Consider the following 13,699-nt stretch of genomic DNA (forward strand, 5'->3'; position numbering starts at 1 on the left):
TCAGCACACTGGGCAAATGGCTCTCTTTCAAGAGAAGCTGGGCAGAGGAATTCTTATTAAAGCAGAAAAAAATAGGTCTGAACTGAAGGATATGTATGCTCTTGGATTAGAAGCAGAAGAAAATAGTGAAAAGAAGAAAATAAGGAAAACATTTGTACTCCACCGCACACAGCATCAAATATGCAGGCATTGGAAAAAAATTAATAGAAAAGTGGTAGAGTTGGGGATATGAAAAAGGATGCATTAATCATGAAATAATGTCATCTAATTTTCATGTACGATATCAAATGATTCAAAGTTCTTTTGGGTAATTTGACACTAATATCATTTTCCATAGAAAATTTAAGAGTTGAATTCAGGACTTACATGACAAGGTGTAATTAAGCTTAAGTCAATTGATCTGCATTCATTTAAACCCAGTATAAATTTGGCTCTAGTCTACATCTCCATTTTCAATCAGAAAATCATTAATCCCATCTTTTTCAAAAACCTTGCACCAGATCCCCATAGCAAGTTTTTATAAAGTGAGGATTAAGAGATTCTAAATCCGTCCTTCACTTATAGTTGCTGAGAAAAACAAAACATGATTTCATATAGTTAAACAAGGAAATGGATAGTAGAGAAAAATGAAGTGTCATGCCCAATATGTAATGTAACTGGTGCCTGCCACAAAGTATCACCAGATCAGATAGCAAAAAAATAGAGAAAAAAAATTAAAGAGACGCTGTCAAGGTTGTTAGGATTTAAGATTAACCTACCTTGACAGTTGCCCTGTATATTTCAGAACAAGATCCAAAATTGGTTTACTGTTCATTGGAAACTGATGGACATATTCTATCTCAAACACACTTGTTACAAAGGAAACAAGTCTTTAGTTCTGTGAAAAAGTTTTATTTAAAAATACTGGAATCCTTATGGTAAGTCCAAAAAATGGTTAATATCAAATTAGGGCAATTGTAAAGACCTAACAACCCTTAGTGTGCCTTTAAAAATAAAAAAAAAATACATATACAACTGTTATAAATAAATAGTATCATGCCAGCAGCATGATCACATTCAAGACATCCATCTGAGTCATCTATCTGCCGCCCTGACCGGGAAAACCGAGAAGTCTGCTGCTTGCCAGGGGCTAAGATTCGTGATGTGACGGAGAGACTGCCGAGACTCATCAAGCCCTCGGATCGCTACCCCTTCCTGCTTCTCCACGTGGGCACCAATGATACTGCCAAGAATGACCTTGAGCGGATCACTGCGGACTATGTGGATCTAGGAAGAAGAATAAAGGAGTTGGAGGCGCAAGTGGTGTTCTCGTCCATCCTCCCCGTGGAAGGAAAAGGCCTAGGTAGGGAGCGTCGAATCGTGGAAGTCAACGAATGGCTACGCAGATGGTGTCGGAGAGAAGGCTTTGGTTTCTTTGACCATGGGATGGTGTTCCATGAAGGAGGAGTGCTGGGTAGAGTCGGGCTCCATCTTACGAAGAGAGGGAAGAGCATCTTTGCCAGCAGGCTGGCTAACCTAGTGAGGAGGGCTTTAAACTAGGTTCACCGGGGGAAGGAGACCAAAGCCCTGAGGTAAGTGGGAAAGCGGGATACCGGGAGGAAGCACAGGCAGGAATGTCTGTGAGGGGAGGGCTCCTGCCTCATACTGGCAATGAGGGGCGATCAACAGGTTATCTCAAGTGCTTATATACAAATGCACAAAGCCTTGGAAACAAGCAGGGAGAACTGGAGGTCCTGGTGATGTCAAGGAACTATGACGTGATCGGAATAACAGAGACTTGGTGGGATAACTCATATGACTGGAGTACTGTCATGGATGGTTATAAACTGTTCAGGAAGGACAGGCAGGGCAGAAAAGGTGGGGGAGTAGCACTGTATGTAAGGGAGCAGTATGACTGCTCAGAGCTCCGGTACGAAACTGCAGAAAAACCTGAGTGTCTCTGGATTAAGTTTAGAAGTGTGTGCAACAAGAGTGATGTAGTGGTGGGAGTCTGCTATAGACCACCGGACCAGGGGGATGAGGTGGATGAGGCTTTCTTCCGGCAGCTCACGGAAGCTACTAGATCGCATGCCCTGATTCTCATGGGTGACTTTAATTTTCCTGATATCTGCTGGGAGAGCAATACAGCGGTGCATAGACAATCCAGGAAGTTTTTGGAAAGCGTAGGGGACAATTTCCTGGCGCAAGTGCTAGAGGAGCCAACTGGGGGGGTGCTTTTCTTGACCTGCTGCTCACAAACCGGGTAGAATTAGTGGGGGAAGCAAAAGTGGATGGGAATCTGGGAGGCAGTGACCATGAGTTGGTTGAGTTCAGGATCCTGACGCAGGGAACAAAGGTAAGCAGCAGGATACGGACCCTGGACTTCAGGAAAGCAGACTTCGACTCCCTCAGGGAACGGACGGCCAGGATCCCCTGGGGGACTAACTTGAAGGGGAAAGGAGTCCAGGAGAGCTGGCTGTATTTCAAGGAATCCCTGTTGAGGTTACAGGGACAAACCATCCCAATGAGTCGAAAGAATAGTAAATATGGCAGGCGACCAGCTTGGCTTAATGGTGAAATCCTAGCAGATCTTAAACATAAAAAAGAAGCTTACAAGAAGTGGAAGGTTGGACTTATGACCAGGGAAGAGTATAAAAATATTGCTCGGGCATGTAGGAATGTTATCAGGAGGGCCAAATCGCACCTGGAGCTGCAGCTAGCCAGAGATGTCAAGAGTAACAAGAAGGGTTTCTTCAGGTATGTTGGCAACAAGAAGAAAGCCAAGGAATGTGTGGGCCCCTTACTGAATGAGGGAGGCAACCTAGTGACAGAGGATGTGGAAAAAGCTAATGTACTCAATGCTTTTTTTGCCTCTGTTTTCACTAACAAGGTCAGCTCCCAGACTGCTGCGCTGGGCATCACAAAATGCGGAAGAGATGGCCAGCCCTCTGTGGAGATAGAGGCGGTTAGGGACTATTTAGAAAAGCTGGACGTGCACAAGTCCATGGGGCCGGACGAGTTGCATCCGAGAGTGCTGAAGGAATTGGCGGCTGTGATTGCAGAGCCACTGGCCATTATCTTTGAAAACTCGTGGCGAACCGGGGAAGTCCCGGATGACTGGAAAAAGGCTAATGTAGTGCCAATCTTTAAAAAAGGGAAGAAGGAAGATCCTAGGAACTACAGGCCAGTCAGCCTCACCTCAGTCCCTGGAAAAATCATGGAGCAGGTCCTCAAAGAATCAATCCTGAAGCACTTGCATGAGAGGAAAGTGATCAGGAACAGCCAGCATGGATTCACCAAGGGAAGGTCATGCCTGACTAATCTAATCGCCTTTTATGATGAGATTACTGGTTCTGTGGATGAAGGGAAAGCAGTGGATGTATTGTTTCTTGACTTTAGCAAAGCTTTTGACACGGTCTCCCATAGTATTCTTGTCAGCAAGTTAAGGAAGTATGGGCTGGATGAATGCACTATAAGGTGGGTAGAAAGCTGGCTAAATTGTCGGGCTCAACGGGTAGTGATCAATGGCTCCATGTCTAGTTGGCAGCCGGTATCAAGTGGAGTGCCCCAAGGGTCGGTCCTGGGGCCGGTTTTATTCAATATCTTCATAAATGATCTGGAGGATGGTGTGGATTGCACTCTCAGCAAATTTGCGGATGATACTAAACTGGGAGGAGTGGTAGATACGCTGGAGGGGAGGGATAGGATACAGAAGGACCTAGACCAATTGGAAGATTGGGCCAAAAGGAATCTGATGAGGTTCAATAAGGATAAGTGCAGGGTCCTGCACTTAGGACGGAAGAACCCAATGCACAGCTACAGACTAGGGACCGAATGGCTAGGCAGCAGTTCTGCAGAAAAGGACCTAGGGGTGACAGTGGACGAGAAGCTGGATATGAGTCAGCAGTGTGCCCTTGTTGCCAAGAAGGCCAATGGCATTTTGGGATGTATAAGTAGGGGCATAGCGAGCAGATCGAGGGACGTGATCGTTCCCCTCTATTCGACATTGGTGAGGCCTCATCTGGAGTACTGTGTCCAGTTTTGGGCCCCACACTTCAAGAAGGATGTGGATAAATTGGAGAGAGTCCAGCGAAGGGCAACAAAAATGATTAGGGGACTGGAACACATGACTTATGAGGAGAGGCTGAGGGAGCTGGGATTGTTTAGCCTGCAGAAGAGAAGAATGAGGGGGGATTTGATAGCTGCTTTCAACTACCTGAAAGGGGGTTCCAAAGAGGATGGCTCTAGACTGTTCTCAATGGTAGCAGATGACAGAACGAGGAGTAATGGTCTCAAGTTGCAGTGGGGGAGGTTTAGATTGGATATTAGGAAAAACTTTTTCACTAAGAGGGTGGTGAAACACTGGAATGCGTTACCTAGGGAGGTGGTAGAATCTCCTTCCTTAGAGGTTTTTAAGGTCAGGCTTGACAAAGCCCTGGCTGGGATGATTTAACTGGGAATTGGTCCTGCTTTGAGCAGGGGGTTGGACTAGATGACCTTCTGGGGTCCCTTCCAACCCTGATATTCTATGATTCTAAGACCTTAGCTTGGAAAGACCCTCCAGTCAATTTCATGGACGCTGAAAACTAGGCACACTGCAAAAACTACCAAGTTTTGAAATGTCTTCAGAAAGGGTGCTATGATAGAGAAACCATGTGTATTTGTGCAATAATATACCTATATACACCTACCATATAAAAAAATCCAAGCGAAAGTAACACCTATCTCCCACTTTTCCACACATACTTTTTTGTTTTAGAATTTATTGACAATATATCTTTGCAAAAAGTTGTTTTTAAAAAAAATTTCAATTGCCATCTTAACAGTTTGTAATGTTGGAAAAGATCCTCAGGAAAATACACACGCGAATCCTCTATGATGTACTAGTGAATTTAAAATCAATCTGAAAATCCTTACCCCTTAGAGCGTGGGATGGGGGAAATAAAACTTTGACCTCTAGAACTCTCCACTGGTGGATGACAGACTGAAAGAGTACACAGATAGCCTCTCTTTATCTCTAATCAAGGTGTAAGACTTTAATATTAAATAATCCATAACAGAGATGCAGAGCTTGGAGGCAAGCTGTTATACATTACCTAGTGAAAACTAAGGCTAGCAAGCAATTAAAAAAAATGAATCGCGATTAATTGCATTGTTAAATAATACAAGAATACCATTTATTTAAATATTTTTGGATGTTTTCTACATTTTCAAATATATTTATTTCAATTACAACACAGAACATAGTGTACAGTGCTCACATTATATTTATTTTTACTACAAATATTTGTGCTATAAACACAAAAGAATTAGTATTTTTCAATTCACCTAATACAAGTACTGTAATACAATTTCTTTATCATGAAAGTTGAACTTACAAATGTAGAATTATGTACAAAAAACTGCATTCAAAAATAAAACAATGTAAAACTTTAGAGCCTACAAATCCATTCAGACCTACTTCTTGTTCAGTCAGTCACTTGAACAAACAAGTGTTTACATTTGCAGGAGATAATGTTCTTGTTTACAACGTCACTTGAAAGTGAAAACAGGTGTTCACATGGCACTGTTGTAGCCGGTGCCGCAAGATATTTACATGCCAGATGCATTAAAGATTCATATGTCCCTTCATGCTTCCCATTCCAAAGAGCTATTATATCCATGCTAATGAGGGGATCTCAATAACGATCCAAAGCAATGAAGACCGATGAATCTTTACTTTCATCATAGGAGTCAGATGCCACCAGCAGAAGATTGATTTTTCTTTTTTTATTGGTTCGGGTTCTGTAGTTTCCGCATTGGAGTGTTGCTCTTTTAAGACTTCTAAAAGCATGTTCCACACCTCATCCCTCTGAGATTTTGGAAGGGACTTCAGATTCTTAAAACTTTGGTCGAGTGCTGTAGCTATCTTTAGAAATCTCACATTGGTACCTTCTTTTCATTTTATCAAATCTGCAGTGAAAGTGTTCTTAAAACAAGCAGCATGTTCTGGGTCATCATCTGAGACTGCTGTCACATGAAATATGTGACAGAATGCAGGTAAAACAGAGCAGGAGACATCCATTCTCCCCCAAGGAGTTCAATCACAAATTTAATTAACCCATTATTTTTTTAATAAGTGTGTTCTCTGGAATGGTGGCCTAAACATGGAGGGGCATACAAATGTTTAGCGTATATGGCATGTAAATACCTTGCAATGCCGGCTACAAAAGTGCTATGCGAACACCTGTTCTCCCTTTCAGGTGACATTGTAAATAAGAAGCCAGCGGCATTATCTCCCATAAATGTAAACTAACTTTTTTGTCTTAGTGATTGGCTGAACACGAATTAGACTGAGTGGACTCGTAGGCTCTAAAGTTTTATGTTGTTTTGTTATTGAGTGCGGTTACGTAACAAAAAAAAATCTACATTTGTAAGTTGCACTTTCACGAGAAAGACTGCATTATGGTATTGTATTAGATGAATTGAAAAATACTATTTCTTTTGTTTATCATTTTTACAGTGCAAGTATTTGTAATAAAAGTAGTATAAAGTGAGCACTGTACACTTTGTATTCTGTGTTGTAACTGAAGTCAATATATTTGAAAATGTAGAAGAACATCCAAAAATATTTAATAAATGTCAATTGGTATTCTATTGCTTAAAAGTACGATTAAAACTGTAATTAATCACGATTAATTTTTTTGAGTTAATTGCATGAGTTAACTGCAATTAATCAACAGCCCTAGTGAAAACCTTTTTCCATGTCTGAGTTTAGTATTTCACTATCAGTGGCTTTTCGGATTCCAGCAGAATCTTTTGAACTTCAGAGCATGCCAAATCAGAAATAGTCAATCTCCCAGGATCCAGGCTGTAAAGTGGAACAGTTAGAGATTGGGAGTCAGCAGGTGCAATGGCATTAGTAGGAGATACTGAGGTGCACAAAATTCATATAGAAATACAGTCTAGACCAGTGATTCTCAACCTGATAACCATTGTGGGCTGCATATGCAGCTCTCTGTGTTACTTGGGCCACATCCACACAATATATATACTACCTATATGGCCCTGAGGATGTCAGTGGCCACTGCTGTGCACTGATTGGACCAGAAGAGGGCTGTGGGTTGAGAACCCTGGTCTAGATGCTGGAGGAATTACTATGACCCATGTGCTCTTCTCGCATATTTTTGCTCACCAGTGGAATCAGTGGAAAGGATTACTGAGGAGACGGGGGGCTGTGGTGCCTTTAACTTAACTGTTTGTATTCAGCCCTGCTCTGGAAGAGAAAAGAGAACACAGCACACTTGTGCGCTGACATAACTATGCTGGTATAGTCTCCGTAGTGTAGATGTATCACTGGCCATGTAGTCTCTGAAGTCTGTGCCCACAGTGTTCTCTGTTAGTGCACTACCTGTGCTTGCCAAACACAGACATAAGATGCACTTGATGAGCTAGGCATCAGTTTCACACAGCCATGCCCTCGCAAAGCTGTTGGGACTGAACACCTTGTTTGTTGATGTAACACATGACTATCTTCTTGTCAGTGTCTTGAACAATACTGTCTTATCAGTAGTAGAAAAAAAATTGATAACCCACCTTGTAGCTCTCAGTTCCAGAACATGGAGTTTGATCTCAGGTACATTCCATCAACTACGAACTGTTAGCTCCTAGGGGTGTGCAAATTAGATGCACTTGTGATGATCACAGTAGATAGGAACAGAAGACTAAATGTATTCTCTGAGAGTTCACAGCATTGGAAAGTCCTACGGTTGTTTTGTTGTTACATATATAAAAAATACTCTGTCTTCTTTGCCTGCATTTTAGCCAGGGGGCTCACTTAGATACGCAGGGGAAACTTCATCCTGTGAATTACAAGCAGGAACCATGTTCTTTTTGGCTAGTAAAAGGCTTGTACAAAAGAACTGGGTCTTTTATCAATAGACATTGCCCATCTCTCCTTAAGGGAGGGCAGATTATGGCTTCTCATAAGAAAGTATTAGTTTGGTATCTGCTGAAGAAATCACCACTTGACAGTTTTACTTGTCAATATCTCATCTGTCTTTTCTGGTTAAGGCTATTGAAAAAGTGGGGGAAAAGCAACTCTGAATATCTGGTAGCCTCAGACCTCTTGCACTCTTTTCAGTATGGATGCCAACCAGGGTATGGAATAGACTGCTCTGGTTACATTGGTAGATGACCTCTTGGTAGTGAATAAAGATTTCATCACCATGCTATTATTAAATGCCAGATGGCAACACTTCATGCCAACAATATCAAAGCTAACTCCTTTGTGGATCCCAGCAGAAGAGGCTAGAGCTGTTTTTTGGATGGCTCTGTTCTTTTCTATTGGATAGCTGCTCTCTCGCTCTCTCTCTGAGGGAGCTCTCATGTGGGGTTCTGCAGGTTTCCATCTGGTCACTCTCCCGTCCAATGTGTATTTAGGGTAATTGGGAGGATTAGTCAGGAGATGGGGGGGTTGTGGTGCCTTCAGTATGCTGATGACTCCCACCTTTGTCTCTCTATCACTTCATCCACCCATAGGTCAATTGCCTTGGCCAGTGTTTGGAAGACACTGGGGCATGGAGAAGAGTTAACTGGCTGGTTGAAACACAGTCTGGAGAAATCTGAGAGGATGTTGATAGATTCATAGATTTCAAGGAGAAAAGGGACCATTGTGTTAATCTAGTCTGAACTTCTGAATGACACAGGCCATAAAACTCATACCCATAACAATTCCAAGAGCCTATCTTTTAGAAAAACATCCAATCCTGATTTAAAAATTGTCCATGATGGAGAATCCACCATGACCCTTGGTAAATTGTTCCAATGGTTAATTAATCTCACTGTTAAAAATGTAAGCCTTATTTCATGTCTGAATTTGTACAGTTTCAACTTCCAGCCACTGGGTTGTGGTATCTCTTTCTCTGCTAGATTGAATAGCCCATTATTAATTATTTGTTCCCCATGTTGGTACTTTTAGATTTGGTTGCAATCAGCCCTTAACCTTCACTTTGTTAAACTAAAGAGATTGGGTTTCTTGATTCTATCGCTGTAAGGCATGTTTCCTAATCCTTTAGTAATTCTCATGGCTCTTCTCTGAACCCTCTCGAATTTAGCAACACCCTTCTTGAATTCTGGACACCAGAAGTGGGCACAGTATTCCAGCAGCAGTCATACCAGTGCCAAATGGAGAGATAAAATAACCCCTTGTAGTGGGGTGGACACCCACTCGGGCCCAGAGGGGTTTAGAACAGCCCTGAGGGAGGGCTGTTGTAGAAGGGAGGCAGCGGGACTGATTGCGGAAGCAGCCTCAGCTGGGGGGCCACACTCCAATCAGGGCCCAGCTGGCTCTATAAAGGCTGTGAGCTAGAGGCCCAGAGAGCCTCCATCTGCAGGGAGAAGGGCCTGGCTGCAAGGTGCCGAGCAGGACACCTAGTTTGGAGCAGGGTTGGGGAAAGGCCAAGGGAGCCTGGGAGTTCCAGCCTAGGAAAGCCCCAGCCTGAGGGCCTGCTAAGGCCTGTTAGGTACGGGGGTTGCAGGGGCAGCCACAGGTAGGCAGAGGCAGCACATCCAAACCCAACCTTGCTGGTGATGAGTGGCTCATACTGCAGTCTACCGCAGGGCACGGGGGCTAACTGATGACTGGTAGGAGCCTATGACTGAGGTGAGGTAGGGATAGTGGGTGGGGGTTCCCCTGGGAGGGGGAGACCCAGAACTGTGGGGTACTGGCAGGGGGCAGCATCCAGTGAAAGGGGCACCGGGGTCCTGGGAGGGACACGGGAGCCAGCAGCAAGGCGAGACACCAGCTTGAAGAGGGCACTCTGGAGGCTGGTGAGCTAATTCCTGGAAACGACCAGCAGGAGGCACCGCTGGTGAGTCTGCGCCCAGTTACACCCCTCTACTCCTACTCAATATACCTCTGTTTATGCATTCAAGGACTAAGTTAGCCCTTTTGGCCACACATTGCACTGGGAGCTCATGTTCAGCTGATTATCCACCATAATCCCTACATCTTTTTCAGAGTCACTGCTTCCCAGGATAGAATCCCCCACTGTGCAAGTATGGCCTCTTTGTCCCTCCCCCTTGCCCCCCCCACACACAGGTGGTGGTGAAAACAAATGGAAGAGATGTTATCACTTCATCTATTTCAGGGGCTTGAGTAGCATCACAGGGCAAGGTGCAGAATTTAAGAATCTGGTTGGTGCTACCAGAAGAGCACATAGCAGCTAGGGCCAGAAGGTTGTGCCAGTTTTTCCTCAAAACCAAACCTTGCCTTGTTAACTCCAAACTAAACTACTGCAATGTGCCCTACATAGGGCTACATCTTATTTCTGTCCAGAAGTTGAAGCTGATATAAAATCTGACCGATTGTTATTGGGTACATCTTCTCAGAAATATTTGACATCAGTGGTTTTAGATTTCCACAGGTCACCTATTTAGGTACATAACAGAAAGGGAAAATTCTGTTTTAAGGCAATATTCATTCTAGGACCCTCCATGTCAGACAGTTTCCATGGTGAGCATTACCCATCTCAGTGGCAACTGGGGCAGGTCAGATGTTTGCTCTGAGCCTGGATTTAGGACCGCCCCTCAGGAAGAACTCTCCAGAACAATAGCTTCCAAAGCTGAAAAAAACACCATATAAAAGTGTTTTCAACTCAAATTCAACAGGTCCTTGACATAAAATTCAGAGATTTCCTGGACGAACACCCTCTTTCCTTTCAAACTACTTAACAAGTGAACAGCAAGGGGAAAAAAAAAATACCTTGGACATAATGCAGGGAGGGAGGGTCAGAGCGTCTGACATGGAGGGTCCTAGAATGAAAATCCACACTAAGGTAGAATTTTCCCTCTTAGTGTTCTCCAAGTCAGACAGTCTTCAAAATGGGATGTTAAAAAAAAAAAAAAATCATCCCTAGGAGAAGAGAACAGATTCAACTTACCCTTGTAGAATTGAAAAGGAACTTAGATATTGCTGTGAACTCCGTTCGATAGCATCCTTCTACTAAACACTGCATCAGTAAGAGTGAGGATATTGAATCTACAGTGGAACCTCAGAGTGCCAAACACCTTGGGAATGAAGGCTGTTCGTAACTCTGAACAAAATGTTTTGGTGGTTCTTTTCAAAAATTTACTACTGAACACTGACTTAATACAGCTTCGAAACTTCACTATGTAGAAGAAAATGCAGCTTTTAACCAACTTAATTTAAATGAAACAAGTACAGAAACAGTTTCCTTACTTGGTCAATTTTTTTTTTTTAGTAGTTTATGTTTAACACAGTACTGTACCACATTTGGTTTGGTCTCTGCTGCTGCCGGATTGCATACTTTTGGTTCCAAATGAGGTGTGATTTACTGGTCAGTTTGTAACTCGGGTGTTCGCAACTCTGAGGTTCTATTGTATAGTGTTTGAGAAGTGTAGATGAAAGGCCCTGTAGCAGCCTTAGAGACCTCCTCATAAGAAGCATGTTATTTCTTCACCCACAAAAATCACTGCTTTTCATATAGTGCATATTAGTAAGAGGAGTTCTACCTGAGGTTTTGAATGAATCAGAGAATATCAGAGTTGGAAGGGACCTCAGGAGGTCATCTAGTCCAACCCCCTGCTCAAAGCAGGACCAATCCCCCATTTTTGTGCCAGATCCCTAAATGGCCCCCTCAAGCATTGATCTCACAACCTGGGTTTAGCAGGCCAATGCTCAAACCACTGAGCTATCCCTCCCCCATGTCTCTCCTATATATCCCTTTGTAGGTTCTGTAACAACCTCACATGCATTTTACTTCCTCGGTATATTTGAATTCATACAGAAAGACAACATCACCACTTCCTATCATATGAGGAGTATGGTGAAAAGACTAAGATCTACCAGATGTGAAGCTGAGAGATGGTATTAGGACTCATAGCACACAGATCAAAATCATGACAGGAATCTGCATATTGCCAGAGGACTGATAAGATTGGTGGTCCTCAGGAGTCTTATATGATGGTGATGAGTTTCTCCTGGGTTTTTTAAAGTGCAATACACCTGCAGTTACTGACTCATCTTTCCCAGAAACATTGGCCTTGAGCCTCATTGTAAAAACACTAGAATATCCTTTGCTTCAGCTGACTTTGCCCTGATGTGTGTCCCTTGTAATACCAATCTCTAAACTTAAAGCAATACATAGACATAATTTGTGAATTTCCTCCAACATGGCAAGAAGATGTCACCGTCTTTGAATAAATAACCGTAGTTCCTTCCTCTCAGCATCCCAGATAAGCCAGGCAGCACTGGATACTGATTAGAATAGGCCCCTGATTACACTATGTGGGGAGGTGTTGTATGTGAGCAGAAGTTGGAGAGGTGTTCCAGATGCATTTAAATTAGGTTTGAGAACAAAAGACCTAAAGCTCAATGAGAAAATAATTATAATCACTGTGGCCTGTTCCTTCACAATCTTTATCCTCTGTGGCTGAGGGGTGAAAGAAATAAAGGAAGCCATTTAGCCCACTTCTGAGATAAGGATGCCACAACCTTTGCACGCAAGTGTCTCTCCCTTACGTAGCACTACTTTTGGTTTTCCAAGTGGACTTGAATGCAGATAGGTTCATCAATAAGCTTCCACTCTGACTTATGATGCACTGAAAGACTAAATTGGCTAGACTGCATTCCCTTAGTTCTTAATGTGTCTTCCTGAAACAGCCAAAACTGATTTTTCTTCTTAGTGTAAAACCTAAGGAATAGACTTCTGTCCAGAACATTAACAAGGTTACTTCTCTAAGCAATGCTGAATGTTTTCTGCCTTTTAGCAATTATATATACACCATTTTTCTGCAAAAGCATTTGCTTGAAATAACTAACAAACTTGATGGGCCATAACATGAGACAGGTTATGCTCCATATCTCTTCCTTGGATGACATTGCCTTCAAGTCTCATAGGAGTTCAAATATATGGGGTCAAGTATCTCTAGACCGGATATCAGGTAGCTGTTAAATTATATTAAGAATGAGTTTACTGAGAGATACTAGTTCTGTATCTGGACAAAGATCTTTAAATACTGGATTGCTGCCATTCCTGGCTGGAAGTGAAGCAAAATTTTTGCTAGTTATCTACCAAAGACCATTATTCCAGGAGCTGAGTCAGATTATATCTTGAGAGGTATGTAATGTTTGGCAAATCAAAGGCTATCTTTTCTTCTCTCCTCCAAAATAAAAGTTGTCTTGGACAATAACTTGGACTTTTGTGAAAGCTGTAATTGGTCTTTCCAGCTGTTCACTCAGAGCCATGCTTCTAAACATTTTTAGATATACCTTCCAGGCCTGCATAACACATTGAGAAGTTAACCAGATACAGATACACGTCTCCTTTCCACTTGAAGGGAGGGATGTGGAGCCCTGCAACCTGACCCAAATCTGATGGGACCTAATTACAAATGTTGAGTGGGAAAACAACCAGACACTTTCAGGCTTGAGTTAGCTCAGCTCTCCTCCTGCCTATGACATTGGTACAGTGGTATGCTTTGCTCCTGCTGACAGCTGACAGCTTGCTGGGCTGTGCACGCTGCTGAGTGAGTGTGCCAATGAGCTGCAGTGCTTCTGAATCCACAGAAAGATGCAGTGGACAGTAACAGCACAGGGCACAGCCACTGGCACATGCAGCTGCCACCGCACTGACCCCATGGGCAGGAGCTGACAGCACTGACTCAAGTTCGGTGGGAAGGGTAGGGATTGAGTTGGAAAACAACTCAATCTTCTTGT

At 43.0% G+C, this 13,699-nt stretch overlaps 1 protein-coding gene across 6 annotated transcripts in view; it reads right to left on the reverse strand.

The window, feature by feature from the left end:
- Positions 1 to 13,699, reverse strand: part of FANCL (FA complementation group L) — a 97,437-nt gene that overhangs the window by 70,518 nt on the left and 13,220 nt on the right. The window lies entirely within an intron of this gene.

The sequence above is a fragment of the Lepidochelys kempii genome, chromosome 3, assembly GCF_965140285.1.
Source record: "Lepidochelys kempii isolate rLepKem1 chromosome 3, rLepKem1.hap1, whole genome shotgun sequence".
In the NCBI taxonomy this organism is placed as follows: Eukaryota; Metazoa; Chordata; order Testudines; family Cheloniidae; genus Lepidochelys; species Lepidochelys kempii.